We start from the raw sequence: 17,935 nt of genomic DNA, 5'->3' as shown, positions 1-17,935 counted from the left end.
TATCTTTGTACTCCTCACCTGATTGCCGCCACACATGCTTGAGACCATCTGAACCAAACAAATTAATCTTGGTCTCATCAGACCATAGGACATGGTTCCAGTAATCCATGTCCTTTGTTGACATGTCTTCAGCAAACTGTTTGAGGGCTTTCTTGTGTAGAGACTTCAGAAGAGGCTTCCTTCTGGGGTGACAGCCATGCAGACCAATTTGATGTAGTGTGCGGCGTATGGTCTGAGCACTGACAGGCTGACCCCCCACCTTTTCAATCTCTGCAGCAATGCTGACAGCACTCCTGCGCCTATCTTTCAAAGACAGCAGTTGGATGTGACGCTGAGCACGTGCACTCAGCTTCTTTGGACGACCAATGCGAGGTCTGTTCTGAGTGGACCCTGCTCTTTTAAAACGCTGGATGATCTTGGCCACTGTGCTGCAGCTCAGTTTCAGGGTGTTGGCAATCTTCTTGTAGCCTTGGCCATCTTCATGTAGCGCAACAATTCGTCTTTTAAGATCCTTAGAGAGTTCTTTGCCATGAGGTGCCATGTTGGAACTTTCAGTGACCAGTATGAGAGAGTGTGAGAGCTGTACTACTAAATTGAACACACCTGCTCCCTATGCACACCTGAGACCTAGTAACACTAACAAATCACATGACATTTTGGAGGGAAAATGACAAGCAGTGCTCAATTTGGACATTCAGGGGTGTAGTCTCTTAGGGGTGTACTCACTTTTGTTGCCGGTGGTTTAGACATTAATGGCTGTATATTGAGTTATTTTGAGGGAAGAATAAATTTACACTGTTATATAAGCTGCACACAGAGTACTTTTCATTGTGTCAAAGTGTCATTTTGTCAGTGTTGTCCCATGAAAAGATATACTTAAATATCTGCAGAAATGTGAGGGGTGTACTCACTTTTGTGATACACTGTATATATATATATATATATATATATATATATATATATATATTTATATATATGTGTGTGTGTGTGTGTGTGTGTGTGTGTGTGTGTGTATAAGAACAGAGATGATGTATAACACAGATGATGTAATAACAAAGATTATGTAGTAACAGATATGATGTAAGTACAGTGATGATGTAGGAACAGAGATGATGTAGGAACAGAGATGATGTATTAACAAAGATTATAAAACGGATAGTTCCGGTCCTAAAATCTGATTGGCTGAGCCGCGTTCGAAGCCGTTGTAAAATCCCCGATAAACTCACACCTATGACCACCTCACATCATTCCATATTAATACGCCACTGAATCGAAAAAGTTAATGTTATTTTCGCCCTCATGTTGCCTAGCAACACTGTTAATCGAACTATTTTGCGTCGTGGAAGAATGCTTTATTGTAAGTTTATACACAATAAATACATTTATGAATTAAACATTCATTAAACATTGTATTTATTATATTTTATGTTGACCGCCGTTTTATAAAAGCAATAAGCCACTCGAGACCGTACGTTACTGTTACGATTTTAGCACGGGGAAAGAAGTTTTAGTTTCACGTCATCCCCGTGCTAAAATCACAGTAACGTACGGCCTCTCGTGGCTTATTGCTTTATTATGTAGTAACAGAGATGATGTAAGTACAGTGATGATGTAAGTACAGTGATGATGTTGGAACAGAGATGATGTAATAACAGAGATTGTGTAGGAACAGAGATGATATAGGAATAGAGATGATGTTGGAACAGAGATGATGTAATAACAGAGATTGTGTAGGAACAGAGATGATATAGGAATAGAGATGATGTTGGAACAGAGATGATATAGGAACAAAGATGATGTTGGAACAGAGTTTATGTTGGAACAGAGATGACTGCAGTTCTTAGTTTATTGTTCATTGCCTTATTTTCAAATGCCTCTTTAATATTGGTTCATGTTTTATTACGTTACACTGAAATATTTCAGCCGTTTAATGTGCTAGCCCACTTACTACCATTAAGATCTTAAGCTCTTGAGTTTATCTCAGCCGTGCTATCAAACTGGCTGAGCATCCAACAAGCACGACTGCCCAAGGGAGGGTTAAAAAAATGTGAAACAGCTCATATGTATGAATACATTTTTAATCAGTTAGCTTAAATCTCGCACTGGAAAAGACGGTGTTTCTCTTTATAAACATGAGTAAAAAGTACAGTTTTTAGACAGTTATTATTGCATTGAAGGTTTAAATGTGAAGTGTTGGAAGCTTTTGAATATTTTATTTGACACTGGGGGCACTGGTGATAAAAAGGTTGAGAACCACTGCATTACGTATTAGCTACATCGACTAAGGAAGCAAAGTAAACATCAAATATTTCAGCTGACTGGGCTGACTAAAAAATGTGCCTGCCTGCCCACCCACCCTAATTTATGAATGAAACCCTATCCATAAATCTATAAATCCATCCATCTAATACTCGGTAGTGTCCATACTTTTCTTATTGGTGGCCAGATGGAGTAAAAATATGCAAACACGAGCCACAGACGTTTTTGTAACAAAAGAAATACAAATATTATAGACCTACCTGATTAAAAACATTTACACTTTATTTTATTTAAGCGACTAATGATCTATCATTAGTCAGTGTTGTGTAAATTTAATTTGTTAATTATCAGTTTATAATCCTAATGGGAAGATTATTATATTATTTAAATTAAACATACTCACTTCCCTCTGAACTTTCGCTGCATTTGCTGACTAGTTTTCATTTCTTTGGAGCTGCCGTGTTTATCCAAAAACTCGGAAACATTAATGTAGATGTAATGTTAATGTTTTGAGTCGGGGAAGGCAGACGGGGGGGGGGGGGGGGGGGGGGGGGGGTTAGGGTTAGGGTTAGGGTTAGGGGGGGGGGGGGGGGCATTTTATATTTGTTTTATGCAATAGCGACACCCAGAGTTCAAATTGTTCAAGCTGTTTTTTTCATTTTTATATATTTATTTATTAGAATTTTAATCATGTTTTTTACACTTTTGGTTACATTCATGACAGGACAGGTAATTACTGGTTACACCACCACCATGTCAGTGTCACTGCAGTGCTGAGAATCATCCACCACTTAAATAATACCTATTTTGTGGTGGCCCTGTGGGGGTCCTGACCATTGAAGAACAGCATGAAAGGGGGCTAACAAAGTATGCAGAGAAACATATGGACTACAGTCAGTAATTGTAGCACTACAAAGTGCTTCTATATGGTAAGTGGAGCTAATAAAATGGACAGTGAGTGTAGAAACAAGGAGGTGGTTTTAATGTTATGGCTGATCGGTGTATATGTTTACCTATAACACTTTAACTTAATAATTAGGACGTGTTAGCACACACCTTTTATTTGGTAGTGTGTTTACCATTATCAAACCACATCTACTATTAAAAAATATGCACAATTATTATTAACAACTGACATCATTTTCAATAGTTTGATTAATAAAGCCTTGGCTGCATAGCTGAATTTCTAATTGAACACATAAAAGGCTTTTTAGTTGTGAACTGAGACCTCATCCAGATATTAAGGCTTAATTAATATATAGAAAAAAACCATAAATGTGTAAGAAAAAATCTCTTTAAAATATAAAAGGGCTTTTCTTCCCACAATCCTAATTAAATAACCTATTGTTTCTTTCCCGAAAGCAAACAAGTTAATATTTATGAATGTAGTGAGATAATTGTCATTCCCATAATTGGGCGATCGCGAGCCACTTCATTCTGCCAACTCTCCTTTCAGCTACATGAACACGATGAACACGGCCCATTTAATTCACTTTCATAAAAATCAATGCAGTCCTTTAGGGGAACAAAGGTAAATGACTCCATTAATCGCCAGCCTCTAATCAATGCATAATGAATACGTGATGTGTTTGGAAAGGTTACGCGGGTCGCACCAGTGGACATGCCTAGCATTTTCCAGCGTGGGTCCAGATTAACTCTGATGTCTGCTTTAGTCAGAATTGATTCAGTGTGGCAGGCCGGGTCAGTATAAAAATCTTTCTTCAAATCATGCTGTCCGCTCGCGTTATCCAAACACGGCTATTTTCCTGCCACTTGACAGTGTCCGCATGGATGAAGCACTCGTTTGATGAGGAGCTAATGAAGATGTATTGGTCAGGTTTAATGCTTTTTTCTGAGTTGCTGTTGGCGAGAGTGTTGTGGTTATTAGTCGATGGAAGCAAAACTAATAATCAGTTAGCTGACCTTTCCCAATCAGGCTGCTCCATGCTTAGCAGGCTACACTCATTGAAATGGATACTGCAAGCTAAAATGTCTTTAAAACTGAACAATTATTTTGAAAGTTTTACTCATGGCACTACTAGCTTAAAAAAACTATGTAATCCATGCACATCAATGTGTTGTGACATTTACCTCATCACCAGTTTTAAAATTATGTACGGTTTGACCCACAGTAGCCCCTCCATTGGTCATTCATGGCTGCCTGTGAGTCAAGTCAAGTCAACTTTATTTATATAGCACTTTTTACAATAGACATTGCCTCAAAGCAACTTTACAGAATCCTGGACCAACAGACCAAAATCCCTGTTGAGCAAGCCACGGGCGACAGTAGCAAATAAAAATTCCCTTTAAATTACAGGAAGAAACCTTGAGAGGAACCAGACTCAGCAGGGACCCCCATCCTTCTTGGGCCTTGGGTTAGGGTTAGGGTCTCCAAAACAGCACCCTAGTTTGGAGATACTTCAACCCATCATTTATCTCTGAGTGACATGCACAATTGAGTTGTAGCCTAGAGGTTAAGATGCTGGACTAGTATGCAAAAGGATGCTGGTTCAAACCCCACAACTGCCAGGTTGCCACTGTTGGGCCCTTGCGCAAGGCCCTTAACTTTTAACTGCATATCCTATATAGTGTAAGTCACTTTGACTAAAAGCATCTGCCAAATGCCTAAAATGTAAATATAACCTAGGCATTGCCATGCACATTTTTAAGGGGGTAAGGGGTAGTCCTAATGTTTTACCTAATCAATATGTGGTATCTATTACCAGGATATTATCACTTGTTTAACAGCCAATTAGCTTCAACAGCCAGTTTTATATGCATGACTGAACATTATCCAAGGCAAAACAGCCTCCATGACAGTCATGAGGAAAGTTACCCCTGTGTTGAAACCCTTTTAAGAAGTGAACTTCTATATTTAATCTTGATGAAACCGAGAGAAGTAATAATGCTTAATTGGGGCACATGCAGAGTGTTAATGAGACAGTTGAGTTCATTATGAAGGAAATTCCTTTTCTTCTTCTTCTTCTTCTTTTTTTTTTTTTTTTTTTGGCAGGTGGCAGGGAGACACTGCAGTTTCTTCTAATATAGATATTTAAAAATCCTTTTTTATTCCTTTATTTATTAGAAATATGGCACTCTTATAAGGAATTTTTATTTAAATTATTAATGAATAATTAATGTATTTATTTATTTGTTGCCCTGTGTTTATTATTTATTTATTGCCCTTTATCATTTATTTATTTATTCATTAATTAATTTTTTCGTTTATTTATTTATTTAGACAGATAAATCATTGTATATTAATAGTCCAACTTGGTGAGATATTGCCAGTTTTGTGTAAGGTATCCAGTACTTATTAATGAGTTAAAGTAAAGGTTTTTTTTATTTTAAGATAGATAATTGTTCTCACAGTTGAAGAAGTGACTTTGGTGCCAAATGATGCTGCCAGTTAGCGCTTGACTGTATTTCTTTCTGTCTCTTAAGGAACTTAAGTTTAATTTGCAGACACATTTAGGGTCTACTGCATTATTGTTCTGTTTATTTATTTATTTATTGCCCTGTGTTTATTATTTATTCATTCATTTATTCAGTCATTTATTTATTTAATGCCATTTGATTATTATTTATTTATTTATTCATTTACTTATTTTCTTTATTTCTTTCTTTATTCATTTGTTTATTTATTTATTTAATGCCCTGTGTTTATTATTTATTTACATATTTTCTTTATTTATTTCTTTATTCATTTGTTTATTTATTTATTCATTTATTTATTTATTTATTTATTTATTGTCCTGTGTTTATTATTTATTTTCTTTCTTTCTTTCTTTCTTTCTTTCTTTCTTTCTTTCTTTCTTTCTTTCTTTCTTTCTTTCTTTCTTTCTCTCTCTCTCTCTCTCTCTCTCTCTCTCTCTCTCTCTCTCTCTCTCTCTCTCTCTCTTTCTTTCTTTCTTTCTTTCTTTCTTTCTTTCTTTCTTTCTTTATTGCCCTTTGTTTATCATTTATTTATTTATGCATGTATTATTTATTTATTAATCTATTTATTAATTCATTTATTTTTTTATTAATTTATTTACACAAATAAATTATTATATATTAAAAGTCCAATTTGACGAGATATTGGCAGTGCTGTGTAAGGTATCCAGTACTTATAAATAAGTAAAAGTAATAACACCTGAAGTAAAAATAAATAAATAACAAAAAAACAAGAACTTATGAAACTTAGGAATGACTCAATGATATGCAATTTACCCTGATACTGTAAGGTTGCAGGTTTAAATCCTGACAGTTTCATAAGCCTCCATGGCCAGGAGTACATAAATCAGAATTTACTCTGGGTGAGAAGATATAAAAAATAGTACAGTCAGCGCCCTCTTAAATGCACTTTTAACTGCTCTGTTAAAATGAAACTAAACAACTAAAACTTGTTTTAGTCTTATTTTTTCTGACACGTGCCATGTTTGCTCAGCAAAATATTACAAAGCTTCAGTATAAAAACATCCAGATAATCTTTCATTATGTAACAGTGGCACAGAAGGCTGGAATAGTTCTGCGCAGCTTCACTGTCCAGGATTCAATTTACATCTCTGGATGAACAGTCTGTGGGGTGTACGGTTTTTCTCTGTACGTTTCTTTAAAGTTTTCTTCCACTTTAGACAACACGCTAATGTTAGATTGTCTACCTTTAATTGTAGTGAATGTCTGACACCACATGATTGGCTGGCATTTACTTTCGCACCTAGTGCTTGTGATTTTCTGAAGCCCTGACTAGAAAGAAGTGGTTCCAAAGATTACATTAAAGTTCCTTTGAGGCTTTTTAGGCCTTTGCATTGAGCATTGATTGTTTACACACTATTAAGCCAAAAGTATGTGGACACCCATTCTCAAAATTAAGTTCTGGTGTTTGATAACAGACGTATAGAATCAATAATATAAAATAAATACGAAGGATCTTTAAAAAGTTGAAATGGTGGAAAAGGTGAGGGTAATTGGTCGTGTCTGAGAGACTAAGAGGGAGCTTATAGTCTGGATTTAGCGCCATCTGATTTCTGATTACACTTAAAGAAGCTTTAAGGGGAAGAAGATTTTGATGTGATGATGAAGTGAAAGCAGTGCTGAATCAGTGGCTTGACATTTTTGCTTGATGGCATTAAAAACTTGGTATGACGCTGATAAAAATGCATGGGAAGGTGACTGTGTAGATAAATGTGATAAAAGAGATAAATAATAAATTAAAAAGTGCAGAAACTTTTTGAAGAACCCTTGTAATATGCTTTCGACTTTAATGCAGCATTTGGGTAAAGTTCTGGATGTTTTGCTGAGCTTTGTGTAGAGTCTGCTTGTTTATACACTATTGCTAGAACATAAGAGGCCGTCCACAATCTGTTGCTACAAAATTGCAAGGAAATAATTATCATATAAAGTATATGATCAATGTGACACACGTTATAGTGTGTGTAGCCAAACTCAATAAATATAAGTGATATCCACATACTTTTGCCTTATGTAGTAGTGCGTATCACAGTATATATAAGCTAATATAACAGAATTATTGTTGCTTAACTCCACATGGAATTTTTCCACCCACTCATGGATCATTTTGTCTCCATATTAATCCACTAAAAAGCTCTCTAAAGCACTGATTAGGGATCAAATTGAGGTGATTTCAGATCCTCCAGGGAGACAATGTAATATAACCCACTTATAAATAGACAGTGTCCGTTGGCCCTCTCGTATCATAACAACCCACTGCACATGAAGAATGGACATGTGAGGATTAGAGGCTTTGAACTTTATATAAGACTAATTAATTTAGTATGAATAAAAGCAACAAATCCATTAAAAATAAATGTGTTTCTAAGATTTTATACAGACAACTGCAATAATAAGAGGAAAACCACAGGGTTTCATGTGATATGTGGCAAAACAGCTTCCTGCTGGCTGTGCTACTGAATGGTGGGCTTAAAAACAATACACAGTATTTACTTATATTATTGGCAGTAAATAATGGCTTAAAGAAACCTTATTGTTTCATTCAAAGGATGCAAAAAAACCTTATTAAAGAGCTACAACTAAGCCAAAACAAATAATTTCAGTACATTTACATTTTCAGTACAGTGGAACTTCGATTTAATGGACCTCCATTTAACAGATTTCGGATTTAACAGACAAAATCTGGAAAACCGAATGTTCAATGATTGTTTAAAGTTCCTGCAAGAAACGTACCAAGACCAGTAGTTTAGTAACTGTCCACTAGTCAGTGCACGTCTTTGTTTACATAAGTGATAGGCTTTGTTTTGTCTGGAGTCTCGCTTTGTTCTTGCCTTTTTCTCTGTTTCATGCTTATTTTTTGCAAGTTATAGTTCTTAGTAGTGCTTCAGACTCAGAATAATAGAAACTCCCCACTACAGAATAATAGAAATAGAGTCCCCACTATACGATCATGGCAACAACAAAAAAAAACATCTCATCCACCACACAAGGTAAATGAAACTTCTCCACAGTAGTACAGCACACCAATTTTAATATTTATTTACAGGTTTTACATTACATATTTACATGTCTATTTACGTTGTTCTTTTTACTGTTTACCATATGTGCATGTTTAGCACTTTTGTGGACCTTAGTGCTGTGTTTTTGTATATTTTTGGACAATCGCATTGCACTGACCAGTGCACCCTCCTTTTAGTCCGATAAATCAAGGTTCCACTTTATTTAAAGATGTGGGATTGCTATCTTAAATACAACCCTTACGTCACAGTCTACAAATCACCATGACATATTTTTCTCACAATGCCATGACTCTAATTTAAAGCAGAATACATTTTCATTTTTTTGAAAACATTTCAGGGTTTTGTTTCTCCCCACTATGTCTGTGCTTGGCTTTTGACTACGTCTTTTAAACAATTTGTGAAAAGGTCAGTGGCAGACTGGGTCAAGGTTCAATAAGATTGCAAGTCGACCTCTGAATGGCTCAAAAGAACTGAAATTAAAGTTTTGGAGTGGCTAAGTCAAAGTCTCATTGAGATGCTGTGGACCTTAAACGGGCAGTTCATGCTTGAAAACCTTTCAATGTGGCTGAATTCAAACAATTCTGTAAAGACGAACAGGCCAAAATTCCTTCCCAGTGTGTTAAAGATTCATTGCAAGTCACTAATGTTTGATTGAGGTGATCACTGCCAAGTGTGGAATAACCAGCTATTAGGTTTGTTGGGGTTGGGTGCAAAATGATCAGAAATACACTCAGTTTGGAATGTATTCCTACCCTGTGGTCAGTATTTTTGCAGAAATCAGACCCACTGGGCCCCAGACCAGAATAAAGTGGTGGATCACATTCCAGAGGTTTACAGTGGCTTTTAAGTCTGGAAACTTAATCTTAGCAGCAGATCCTTTAACTCCTGTAAGTTGTGAGGTGGGGCCTCCATGGATCGGACCTGTTTGTCCAGTTGTTTGTACATTAGATCGTCTGTTGGATCGGACCACACGGGCCAGCCTTCGCTCCTCACGTGCATCAATGAGCCTTGGCCGCCCATGACCCTGTCGTTGGACCACTTATGATAGATACTGACCACTGCAGACCAGGAACACCCCACAAGAGCTGCAGTTTTGAAGATGCTCTGACCAGTTGTCTAGCCATCACAATTTGGCCCTTGGCAAATTTGCTCAAATCCTCACGCTTGTCTATTTTTCCTGCTTCTAACATCAACTTTGAGGATAAAATGTTCACTTGCTGCCTAATATATCCCACCCACTAACAGGTGCCGTGATGAAGAGATAATATATTTTATATATTTTATATATAAGCTTCCAACCATGTCTATGCTGTGGTTTTGACTATGCCAAAGTTCAAAAAGATTGCTAGTTCACCTCTAAATGGGTCAAAAAAATAAGTGATAAAAATTATTTGTCACTCATGACTTTTCTCTTCCACTCACCACTAGCACTGTTTTTTTTTCTCACCCAGATGGTCTTACTGCAAGATATATATAATACTTTATATATAATACTTATTTCCCTCTAATGCTTTGTTTTAGTCATAAATGAATGTTTATTTCAGGACCCTATTACTTTAGAAGCCATGAACATTATTCCAGCCATTGTTTAATCGTTAGCCTTTAACCAAATAACTCATTTTACTTTATCCCTCAGGGCCCATGTACACTGCAGATAAACAGCTTGTTTAAAAACTAAAGTCAGTGCTATATCTGATCTGAAACATACTATTAGCCCCTAACAGTCTTCCATCACACTCCATTACCATATCTCACTTAACATTTCCAAAAATAAATTAAAATCTGTTTGTTTTTTACACAAATAAAGATGCAAATATGAATTAAAGATATAAATATTTAATCTGTGCATTCAGACGCCATTCAGCAGTTCATTATCAGCAGTTTGATGTCAGTAGTAAAAGGTAGGATTTAATTTGCTTTAAAGAATTAGGTAAAAGCTTGGGATTAGAATGAAATTTTACTTTTGTTTGCTTCTTCATGCAGGAATTTGAAAATATCTTTTGACATGCTGTATCAGAGCACACTGCAGGGGTTAGCTCATACAGAGCAGTAAAGACATAATATTGAGTCAGCATTGACTCAAACACAGCTAAGCTTTACACTTTTTTACTTTGATTTCTTTTACTTGCTGGATAAACAATGTCTTCTGTGGCTCAGGGTGGAACAAGCTGCTGACAACAACTGTGCTGGCAACTCTTATGGTGTAGGTTTGCATCCCACAGTGAGAATAAACTTTTATAAGTTATACTAAAACATTGTTTACATCTACTAAGAAGAAGCAACTTTGAATGTATGTGGTGGCACACCACCACAAGGCTTTAAGGGAGAAGACATATAAATAAGTAAATATATAAATAAATGCATTAATTAAACAGATATATTTTATATCAATTTGTGGCTGCATGAGTAAAAACAAGTAAAACAAGATAAGGTAAAGTATTTTTTTACACTGAGTGACTCAATTTCATGCTCCATTGCCATATCTGGTGCAATGCTGCATGAAATCATTTCAATTCAGGGATTTCAAGGTGAATGAGTGTTTCGAAACTCCCCAGATAAAGGCTTGTATTACTCTTGCCCAATCCTTTTTATGCTTTCTCTATATGCCATACACACACACATGCTTCAGGGATGGAAGCTGTCAAATGTGTTTTACATTAAATATACACTATCGGAGAGGAATTTGTATTAGCAATTCTATAACCAAAATACTGCTATGTTTGTTATTTGTATCACTTTACTGCATTCCATAATGGCATCAATGCTAGTTAGTTGGATGGATGGATGGATGGATGGATGGATGGATGGAAGGAAGGAAGGAAGGAAGGAAGGAAGGAAGGAAGGAAGGAAGGATGGATGGATGGATGGATGGATGGATGGATGGATGGATGGATGGATGGATGGATGGAAGGGAGGGAGGGAGGGAGGGATGGATGGATGGATGGATGGATGGATGGATGGATGGATGGATGGATGGATGAAGAATACCAGCAACAATAATTGTATTTTTTTAATTAAACATTAAAGCTTATTTAAGTTAGTACAGATAAAATATAAACATCTAGAATACACTCCCAATTTGTAAGACAATACTTTGTAAAATGAAATAAAAACAAAAACTTGTTCTTTTATTCACTTGATCCTTTATTTAAAAGTACAAATAATTGACATTTCATATATTGACATAAGTTATATTTAATAAATTTTAAGATATATACGTTTTTGATATATAGCAACAATAAGCAGAGAAACTGGTAACAAATAATGGCATCATGATTGGACATTAATAGAGGATACCAAAGACTACCAAAGACCCAGTCATTCCAAGCAAAGATCTGCCACTTTGTGCCACTTGTGAGATAATTGACTGTCTTAAAAGAATGCTTCTCAATGCACGATGGAGATCAAAATATGTCTTTCAGCATCTACTGTACATTATATTATGAAAAGATTTATCCAGATACATTTCAGTCTGTTGAACTTGTGTGACCCTGAAGCCCTCATACAGCACTATAACAACAGTAACTGTTATTCTACAGTATAAATAGCCACATAAGTTTAGGAATTCTTGGAGTACAGTTGTCACTTGTCACATTCAAGGTTAATAAGTGGGGATTTTACAGTCTACATTTTACATTCCACAAACATGAATTATTTATTTATGCCAAAGAAATTGCAGAATAACCGCTTTCTCTGAGTCATTGTGGGTGTCTTTCAGATCACTATTTTTTTTAATCCAGTCAGCAGGCATGAACATCCATGGAGAGAAATTGTGTGTAGAGATCAGGTGTGTGGAAAAATCTTTATTCTGTAAGTGCCTGGAAGTTATCCCTAAATCCACTGTGCACAAAGCAACAATAGATCAGGTTTTAGAGTCACTATGTACTAGCTCCACGTAGAGTCTCAGACATTAGCCATGATAAGTGTGACATAAACCTGGAGGCTGAAAACACAAGGCAGATAACACACATCTAATGAGGGGTCGAACCAAAGTCCCTGAAACACTCCATCATGTGTAATGTAATCCTCTCTCAAAGCATTACACCTTGCTTCTGCTGGGAAATACATGCAGTACACCTTATTAACACCTTATTAACATGAGGGCACACAAGTCTCTGCTCATTTTAATGAAGAAGTTCATGTTCTTTTACATTTACTTATTCATTTATTTGATTGTTTGTTTGTTTGTAACCACTCATGAAATATGTACACACACATATACTGTATATATTTACAACAAATGTATAATCAGCTCTTTCTTTGCTTACAGACTGTTTGATAAACATCCCGAATTAATAAAGTTAGAATTTTTTTGACTTTCTTTAAAGGATACCTAAAATTGATTTTCATAATACATTAATAAGCATTACGTTAGTATTTTATATAGCAATCTTATAAGTCATCATCATCATCATCATTATTATTATTGTTACTATATTGGTTATGATATGGTTACGAGTTGAAGTTCTATATTACCAGCACCTGTATTATGATTATTCTTGTTATTATTATTTTTTTTATTTTTTATTAATTTTTCTCCCGACTTTCCTCCCAATTTAGCACATCCAATTTGTCTTCCGCTGCTGACAGACTCCAGATTTGCATCCAAGGAGTGCACGTGTACAGCCCTCCTCTTCTCATCCGTGCTTCCTGTACAGGCGTCTCTTCTGCCAATCAGGGTCCTTACACAGCGTATGAAGACCCACCCACCCACATATACCACCCTGCAGATACGATATCTGCTGCAGGTACTGCCAATTATGCCCGCCAGATGGCGCCCAGCAGACCGGTGGCAACACCAAGCCTCGAACCCAAGAGTTCAGAAACTCATTATTATTGATTAATTATTATTTATATTATTTTTATTTTTATTTATTATTATTATTGATATAATTATTATTATTTATTGTTGTTGTTATTATTATTATTATTATTGTTATTTTTATTATTATTGATATTATTATAATAATAATAATTATTATTATTATTATATTGGTTATGATATGGTTACGAGTTGAAGTTCTGTTTTACCAGCACCTGTATTATTATTATTATATTGGTTATGATATGGTTACAAGTTGAAGTTCTTTATTACCAGCACCTGTTACTTACCACAGGTGAATTTAAATACTGTTAAAAGTAAACCATCAGATGACTGAAAACTAATTATTCCTTACCATTTTGAGAAGGTGTTAAAACTTTTGTCTGAGACATTTCTGGAGTTCTGTGTGGAATAAAATCAGATCTGACTTTTTTTCTTTGCTTTTTATGTTGTTCCAGTGCAAACAAGGAACGATTAAAGCATTTTTATTTGCAACTATCTTTTCTTTTACTTGGAAAAGAGAACACAAGAGAACACAGTTCAAACAAGGGGAAAGTGTTGACCTTTATAAACCAAAAATGGCTATAAAATAGCTACTTATCTGAAGATAATAAGTTTCACCACAAAAGATGGATGGTAAGAGTATGGTAAGAAATGCTTAATCTTCCCATGGATCACTTTGGGAGAGTTACAGGAAAAAGCATCTTGGTGTCATAAAATCTCCAAAATGACCATCACCACCACCTTTATTCCAATATACAAATTGGAAGGCTTGCCAGGAAAAAGCCTTTCCTGTGTAATAGTGATGAGAAAAAAACCTTATATTGCTCATTAACCAGATAATTAGGACCCAAGTGCAGTAACTGAACCAAATCAAATACAAAACAAAAAACAACAAATGCAGGTTCAACCAGTCGCTGGCTGAAGGGGAAAATAGAAAGAGGATCAATCGCTCAGTGAGGGAATCGAACCAGCACTGTAGAGCAATGGAGTCTAACAATCTACAGCCTGAAACAACCAGCTGGGCGATTAACCAAGGAAAACAACTACTGATAGGCTTTCTCACTTTGTAAACAAGATCAGCCCTCAGAAACCCAAAAACACTGATCGACTAGAGAACAAGAAAAGAAAACAAAGAAATAATAGCCCTTCTTACCTCACGAATGTGATCAGTTCTTGGATATCAGTTCTTGGTTATCTTGGATAACAGCAACTAATGAACATGATCAGCCCTTGGATACGTGACAACACTGATATAAATACAACTAAACAGTTAATATCTGATTAAACTACACTAGTGGATCTATTATACTCATTATTTAGTTATTGTAGTGTTGTGAAATATGCACAGATAAGACAAAACATCCTGACACACATGAGCCATGGACTCCACCAGACATCTGTAGGATTATTTAATTCCTTCTCTTTTACTGAACCTTGAAATAATGCTGAGATATTTTAGTTCTTGACTCCTTAAAGGACATGCTAACACTTATCCTCTTGCTATTAATTTCATTAATTGACTTAAGCTAATTGGAGGCCATTATTCTGTGATATATTAGTCCAATGGTCACCTTCAAAGCTGGACTGGCATGTCTCTTCATTTAGACTATTGATAAATCTTGGTTGGCTTGGGGTGTTAAGGCTTAGAGAGCAGCCTAGAGAGGAACGCAGACCTCCTAATGATGGCATTCGTTCCTCTTCAGAATTCATTAATTTTTTACATGATTATTCTTCAAAGAATAATTATCTAAATGTATCTGAATTGGCAACAGGCCAGGAGGTGAAAGGAGGTGAAGGTTGATTTCCGTTCCTGTTAAGGGGGGATATGTGACTGGTGGGGTGTGGTTTATCTCAGTGCAATGCAATGCAAGGGATGCTGTTTTTTGTAGGTGTGTTTGTGTGTATGAACACATCACCTTCAAAAAGGCAAAATGCCTTACCCAAGTCCAGATTTCACTTATTTATTTGTGTATTTCTTATCTCATGACTAATGGCTAGATGAAGCTGAGAAATAAACTACGGGAATTTAACAAGCCACTGAAAAATGGTTGGTGGGGTCGTAAAGGTGCTTAAACTTATGAGCATTAAGAAAGAATCAATAGAGAGCCCTCACACAAACCTAAATAATATCATTAAATTAGTATTACGGCATAATAGCGGTGATAAATGTGTGTATGTTTGTAAGCTTGTGTGTGTATGTGTTTATGTGTGTGTGTGCCTGTGTCAGGGGAGAGAGGACGTTAATTCAGATTAAAAGAAAATGGGATGGGGATGGCAGAGGTCAGCATCCAGACTCACTCTAAATAAGGTCTCTGACATTGGCTGTTCACCATCCATTTTCCAACCTTTGCTGACAGCTGAACCGCCGGCTATAAATATTGCTCGCAAGGAACAAGCAGTATATCCTGGATCAAATATACAAATGTGTTTTATAGAGGTTAGCACACAACTGGCTCCCTCTGCACTTGGATGGGACATAACTTTAGCTCAAGGTTATCCCCCCACCCCTTGCAGTTAAGCCAGCAATGAAGCATGGTATTGTTTTCCTAAATTGGGTTTGGCCATCTAGAGCACAAAGTCCTAAAACTATAACAATATACAAAATAGGTATTAACATAGATTAACACCACTTGATGATTACCCATGATAAAATTCACCCACATGAGTTGGTATGGCTGTATGTATATTAATGGTGCCCTGGTCAACGCATTATTCCTCAACTTTGGGCAGGCCAGCAGAGGTCATAGCTGCATCAGTTGTGAGGAGCCCTGGTCTGGATTTACCACCCTGTGTAAACAACGGCCAAAAGTTGTTCATGTAGCCGCCCAGCCCAGCAATGTTTTCGAAATCCCAGCTCTGGTGTGCTAGCATGTTTTACCACTTCGCCACCTGAGCGGCCTTAAACCTCATCTTTGATTAATTTCACACCCTCTCCTTGTCCCTCCTAATGATGGCATTTGTTCCCCTTCAGAATTAATTAGTTTTTGATATGATTATTCTTTGTATCACTCCAAAATATCCACTTCCTCAGATTACTCTGGTTTACTCTCACCTTTTGAAAAACATGGTAATAAAAAATGCTGCATGTCTGAAGACGGCAACAGGGATTCATTACGAATTGCAAGTTAGCCAAAGCTACAATACTGATTCAAGGATTAATTGCTACATGCACCACAATGCCGGACCATTTCTGGTTATAATTCCTCTAATTCCGACTACACTAACGAGGCATGGGTGGACATGAGGCCTTGCTTTTATTAGGGAACAAAATTTACTCAAGTAAGAGTCCAAATTAATAACAAAGTAAAATTATTCATGAATCTACCTAATAAATACACATAATGTACCAGTAGATTTACTGTAGCACATTTCTAATGCGATTCTGTATTAAATTTGCACATCTAATAAGAAAACACTAAGCATTTATGTATTTAAAAGACTTTTACTGTGCACACACAGTAGCACTTTCCTGGTTTAATGAAGAGTGGACATTTTATTATTTAATTCCTAATTTGTAATTAACAGGACACAAAGGTAATTTGTGAGAAGGAAAGGTGATCTTTTCCATCCCGGTCTCTCGGTTCAGTGACTTGACAGTACGTCCATATATCTATGGTAATTCACTCAGGAGAGAGCTCCCCTGTGTCTCTGCTGATCAGGAAACAGCAGCGTGAAGTTAACTAAATCCAACAGTGACTTCAACATGAACCCGGTGTCCAATTAGTTCAGACAGATAATCCCTCTTTTTTCTATGAACAGCATCCATATCTTCCCATCTGGGACTGGATCAGATCCCGAGTCCCGGAGAGAGAAAGAGAGAGAGTGGCAGGTACAAAACAAATGAGTGAATGTATTTAAACCTGCCTCTAGATTAATGATTTTTGGGGTGTTTTCTATTTTATTGTACCCAAATTAGCTGATTATCCAAATATAATGATCTCATTTAGCACATAATTCAATAACTGAGCATTTTTCATTTTATGAAGGCTGTACCACCAATATTAGGGAGCATATGGAGGCAGGATGCAAGTGCAGCATGTTTTAATTGAGCTAATCTCCAAATTGGCATCAGTGCAAAATGGGGATTTGAAATTAAAATATATTTATAAGCTTTCGTAAAAGGTTCATTTGGGCCAGCATGGAGAACTCAGGTAAGCATTTACCTTATTTTGGCAGCTTTATTAACAAAACTGAAATGAAATGTTGTTATTCATTAGGATTTTAACATCATGTTTTACATTTTAATTACATTAATTAATTCATTCATTCAGCCTGGAGTTTGCTTTGTCATTAAACAAAGAGACACAACAACAGGGTAAAAATAAACAGGTTAAATAATTCACCCCCATTCTCCTCCTCCTTTTGCATCTTTTAGTTA

The sequence above is a fragment of the Trichomycterus rosablanca genome, chromosome 17 (assembly GCF_030014385.1).
Source record: "Trichomycterus rosablanca isolate fTriRos1 chromosome 17, fTriRos1.hap1, whole genome shotgun sequence".
NCBI lineage: Eukaryota > Metazoa > Chordata > Actinopteri > Siluriformes > Trichomycteridae > Trichomycterus > Trichomycterus rosablanca.
This window is presented reverse-complemented; position numbering follows the sequence as displayed.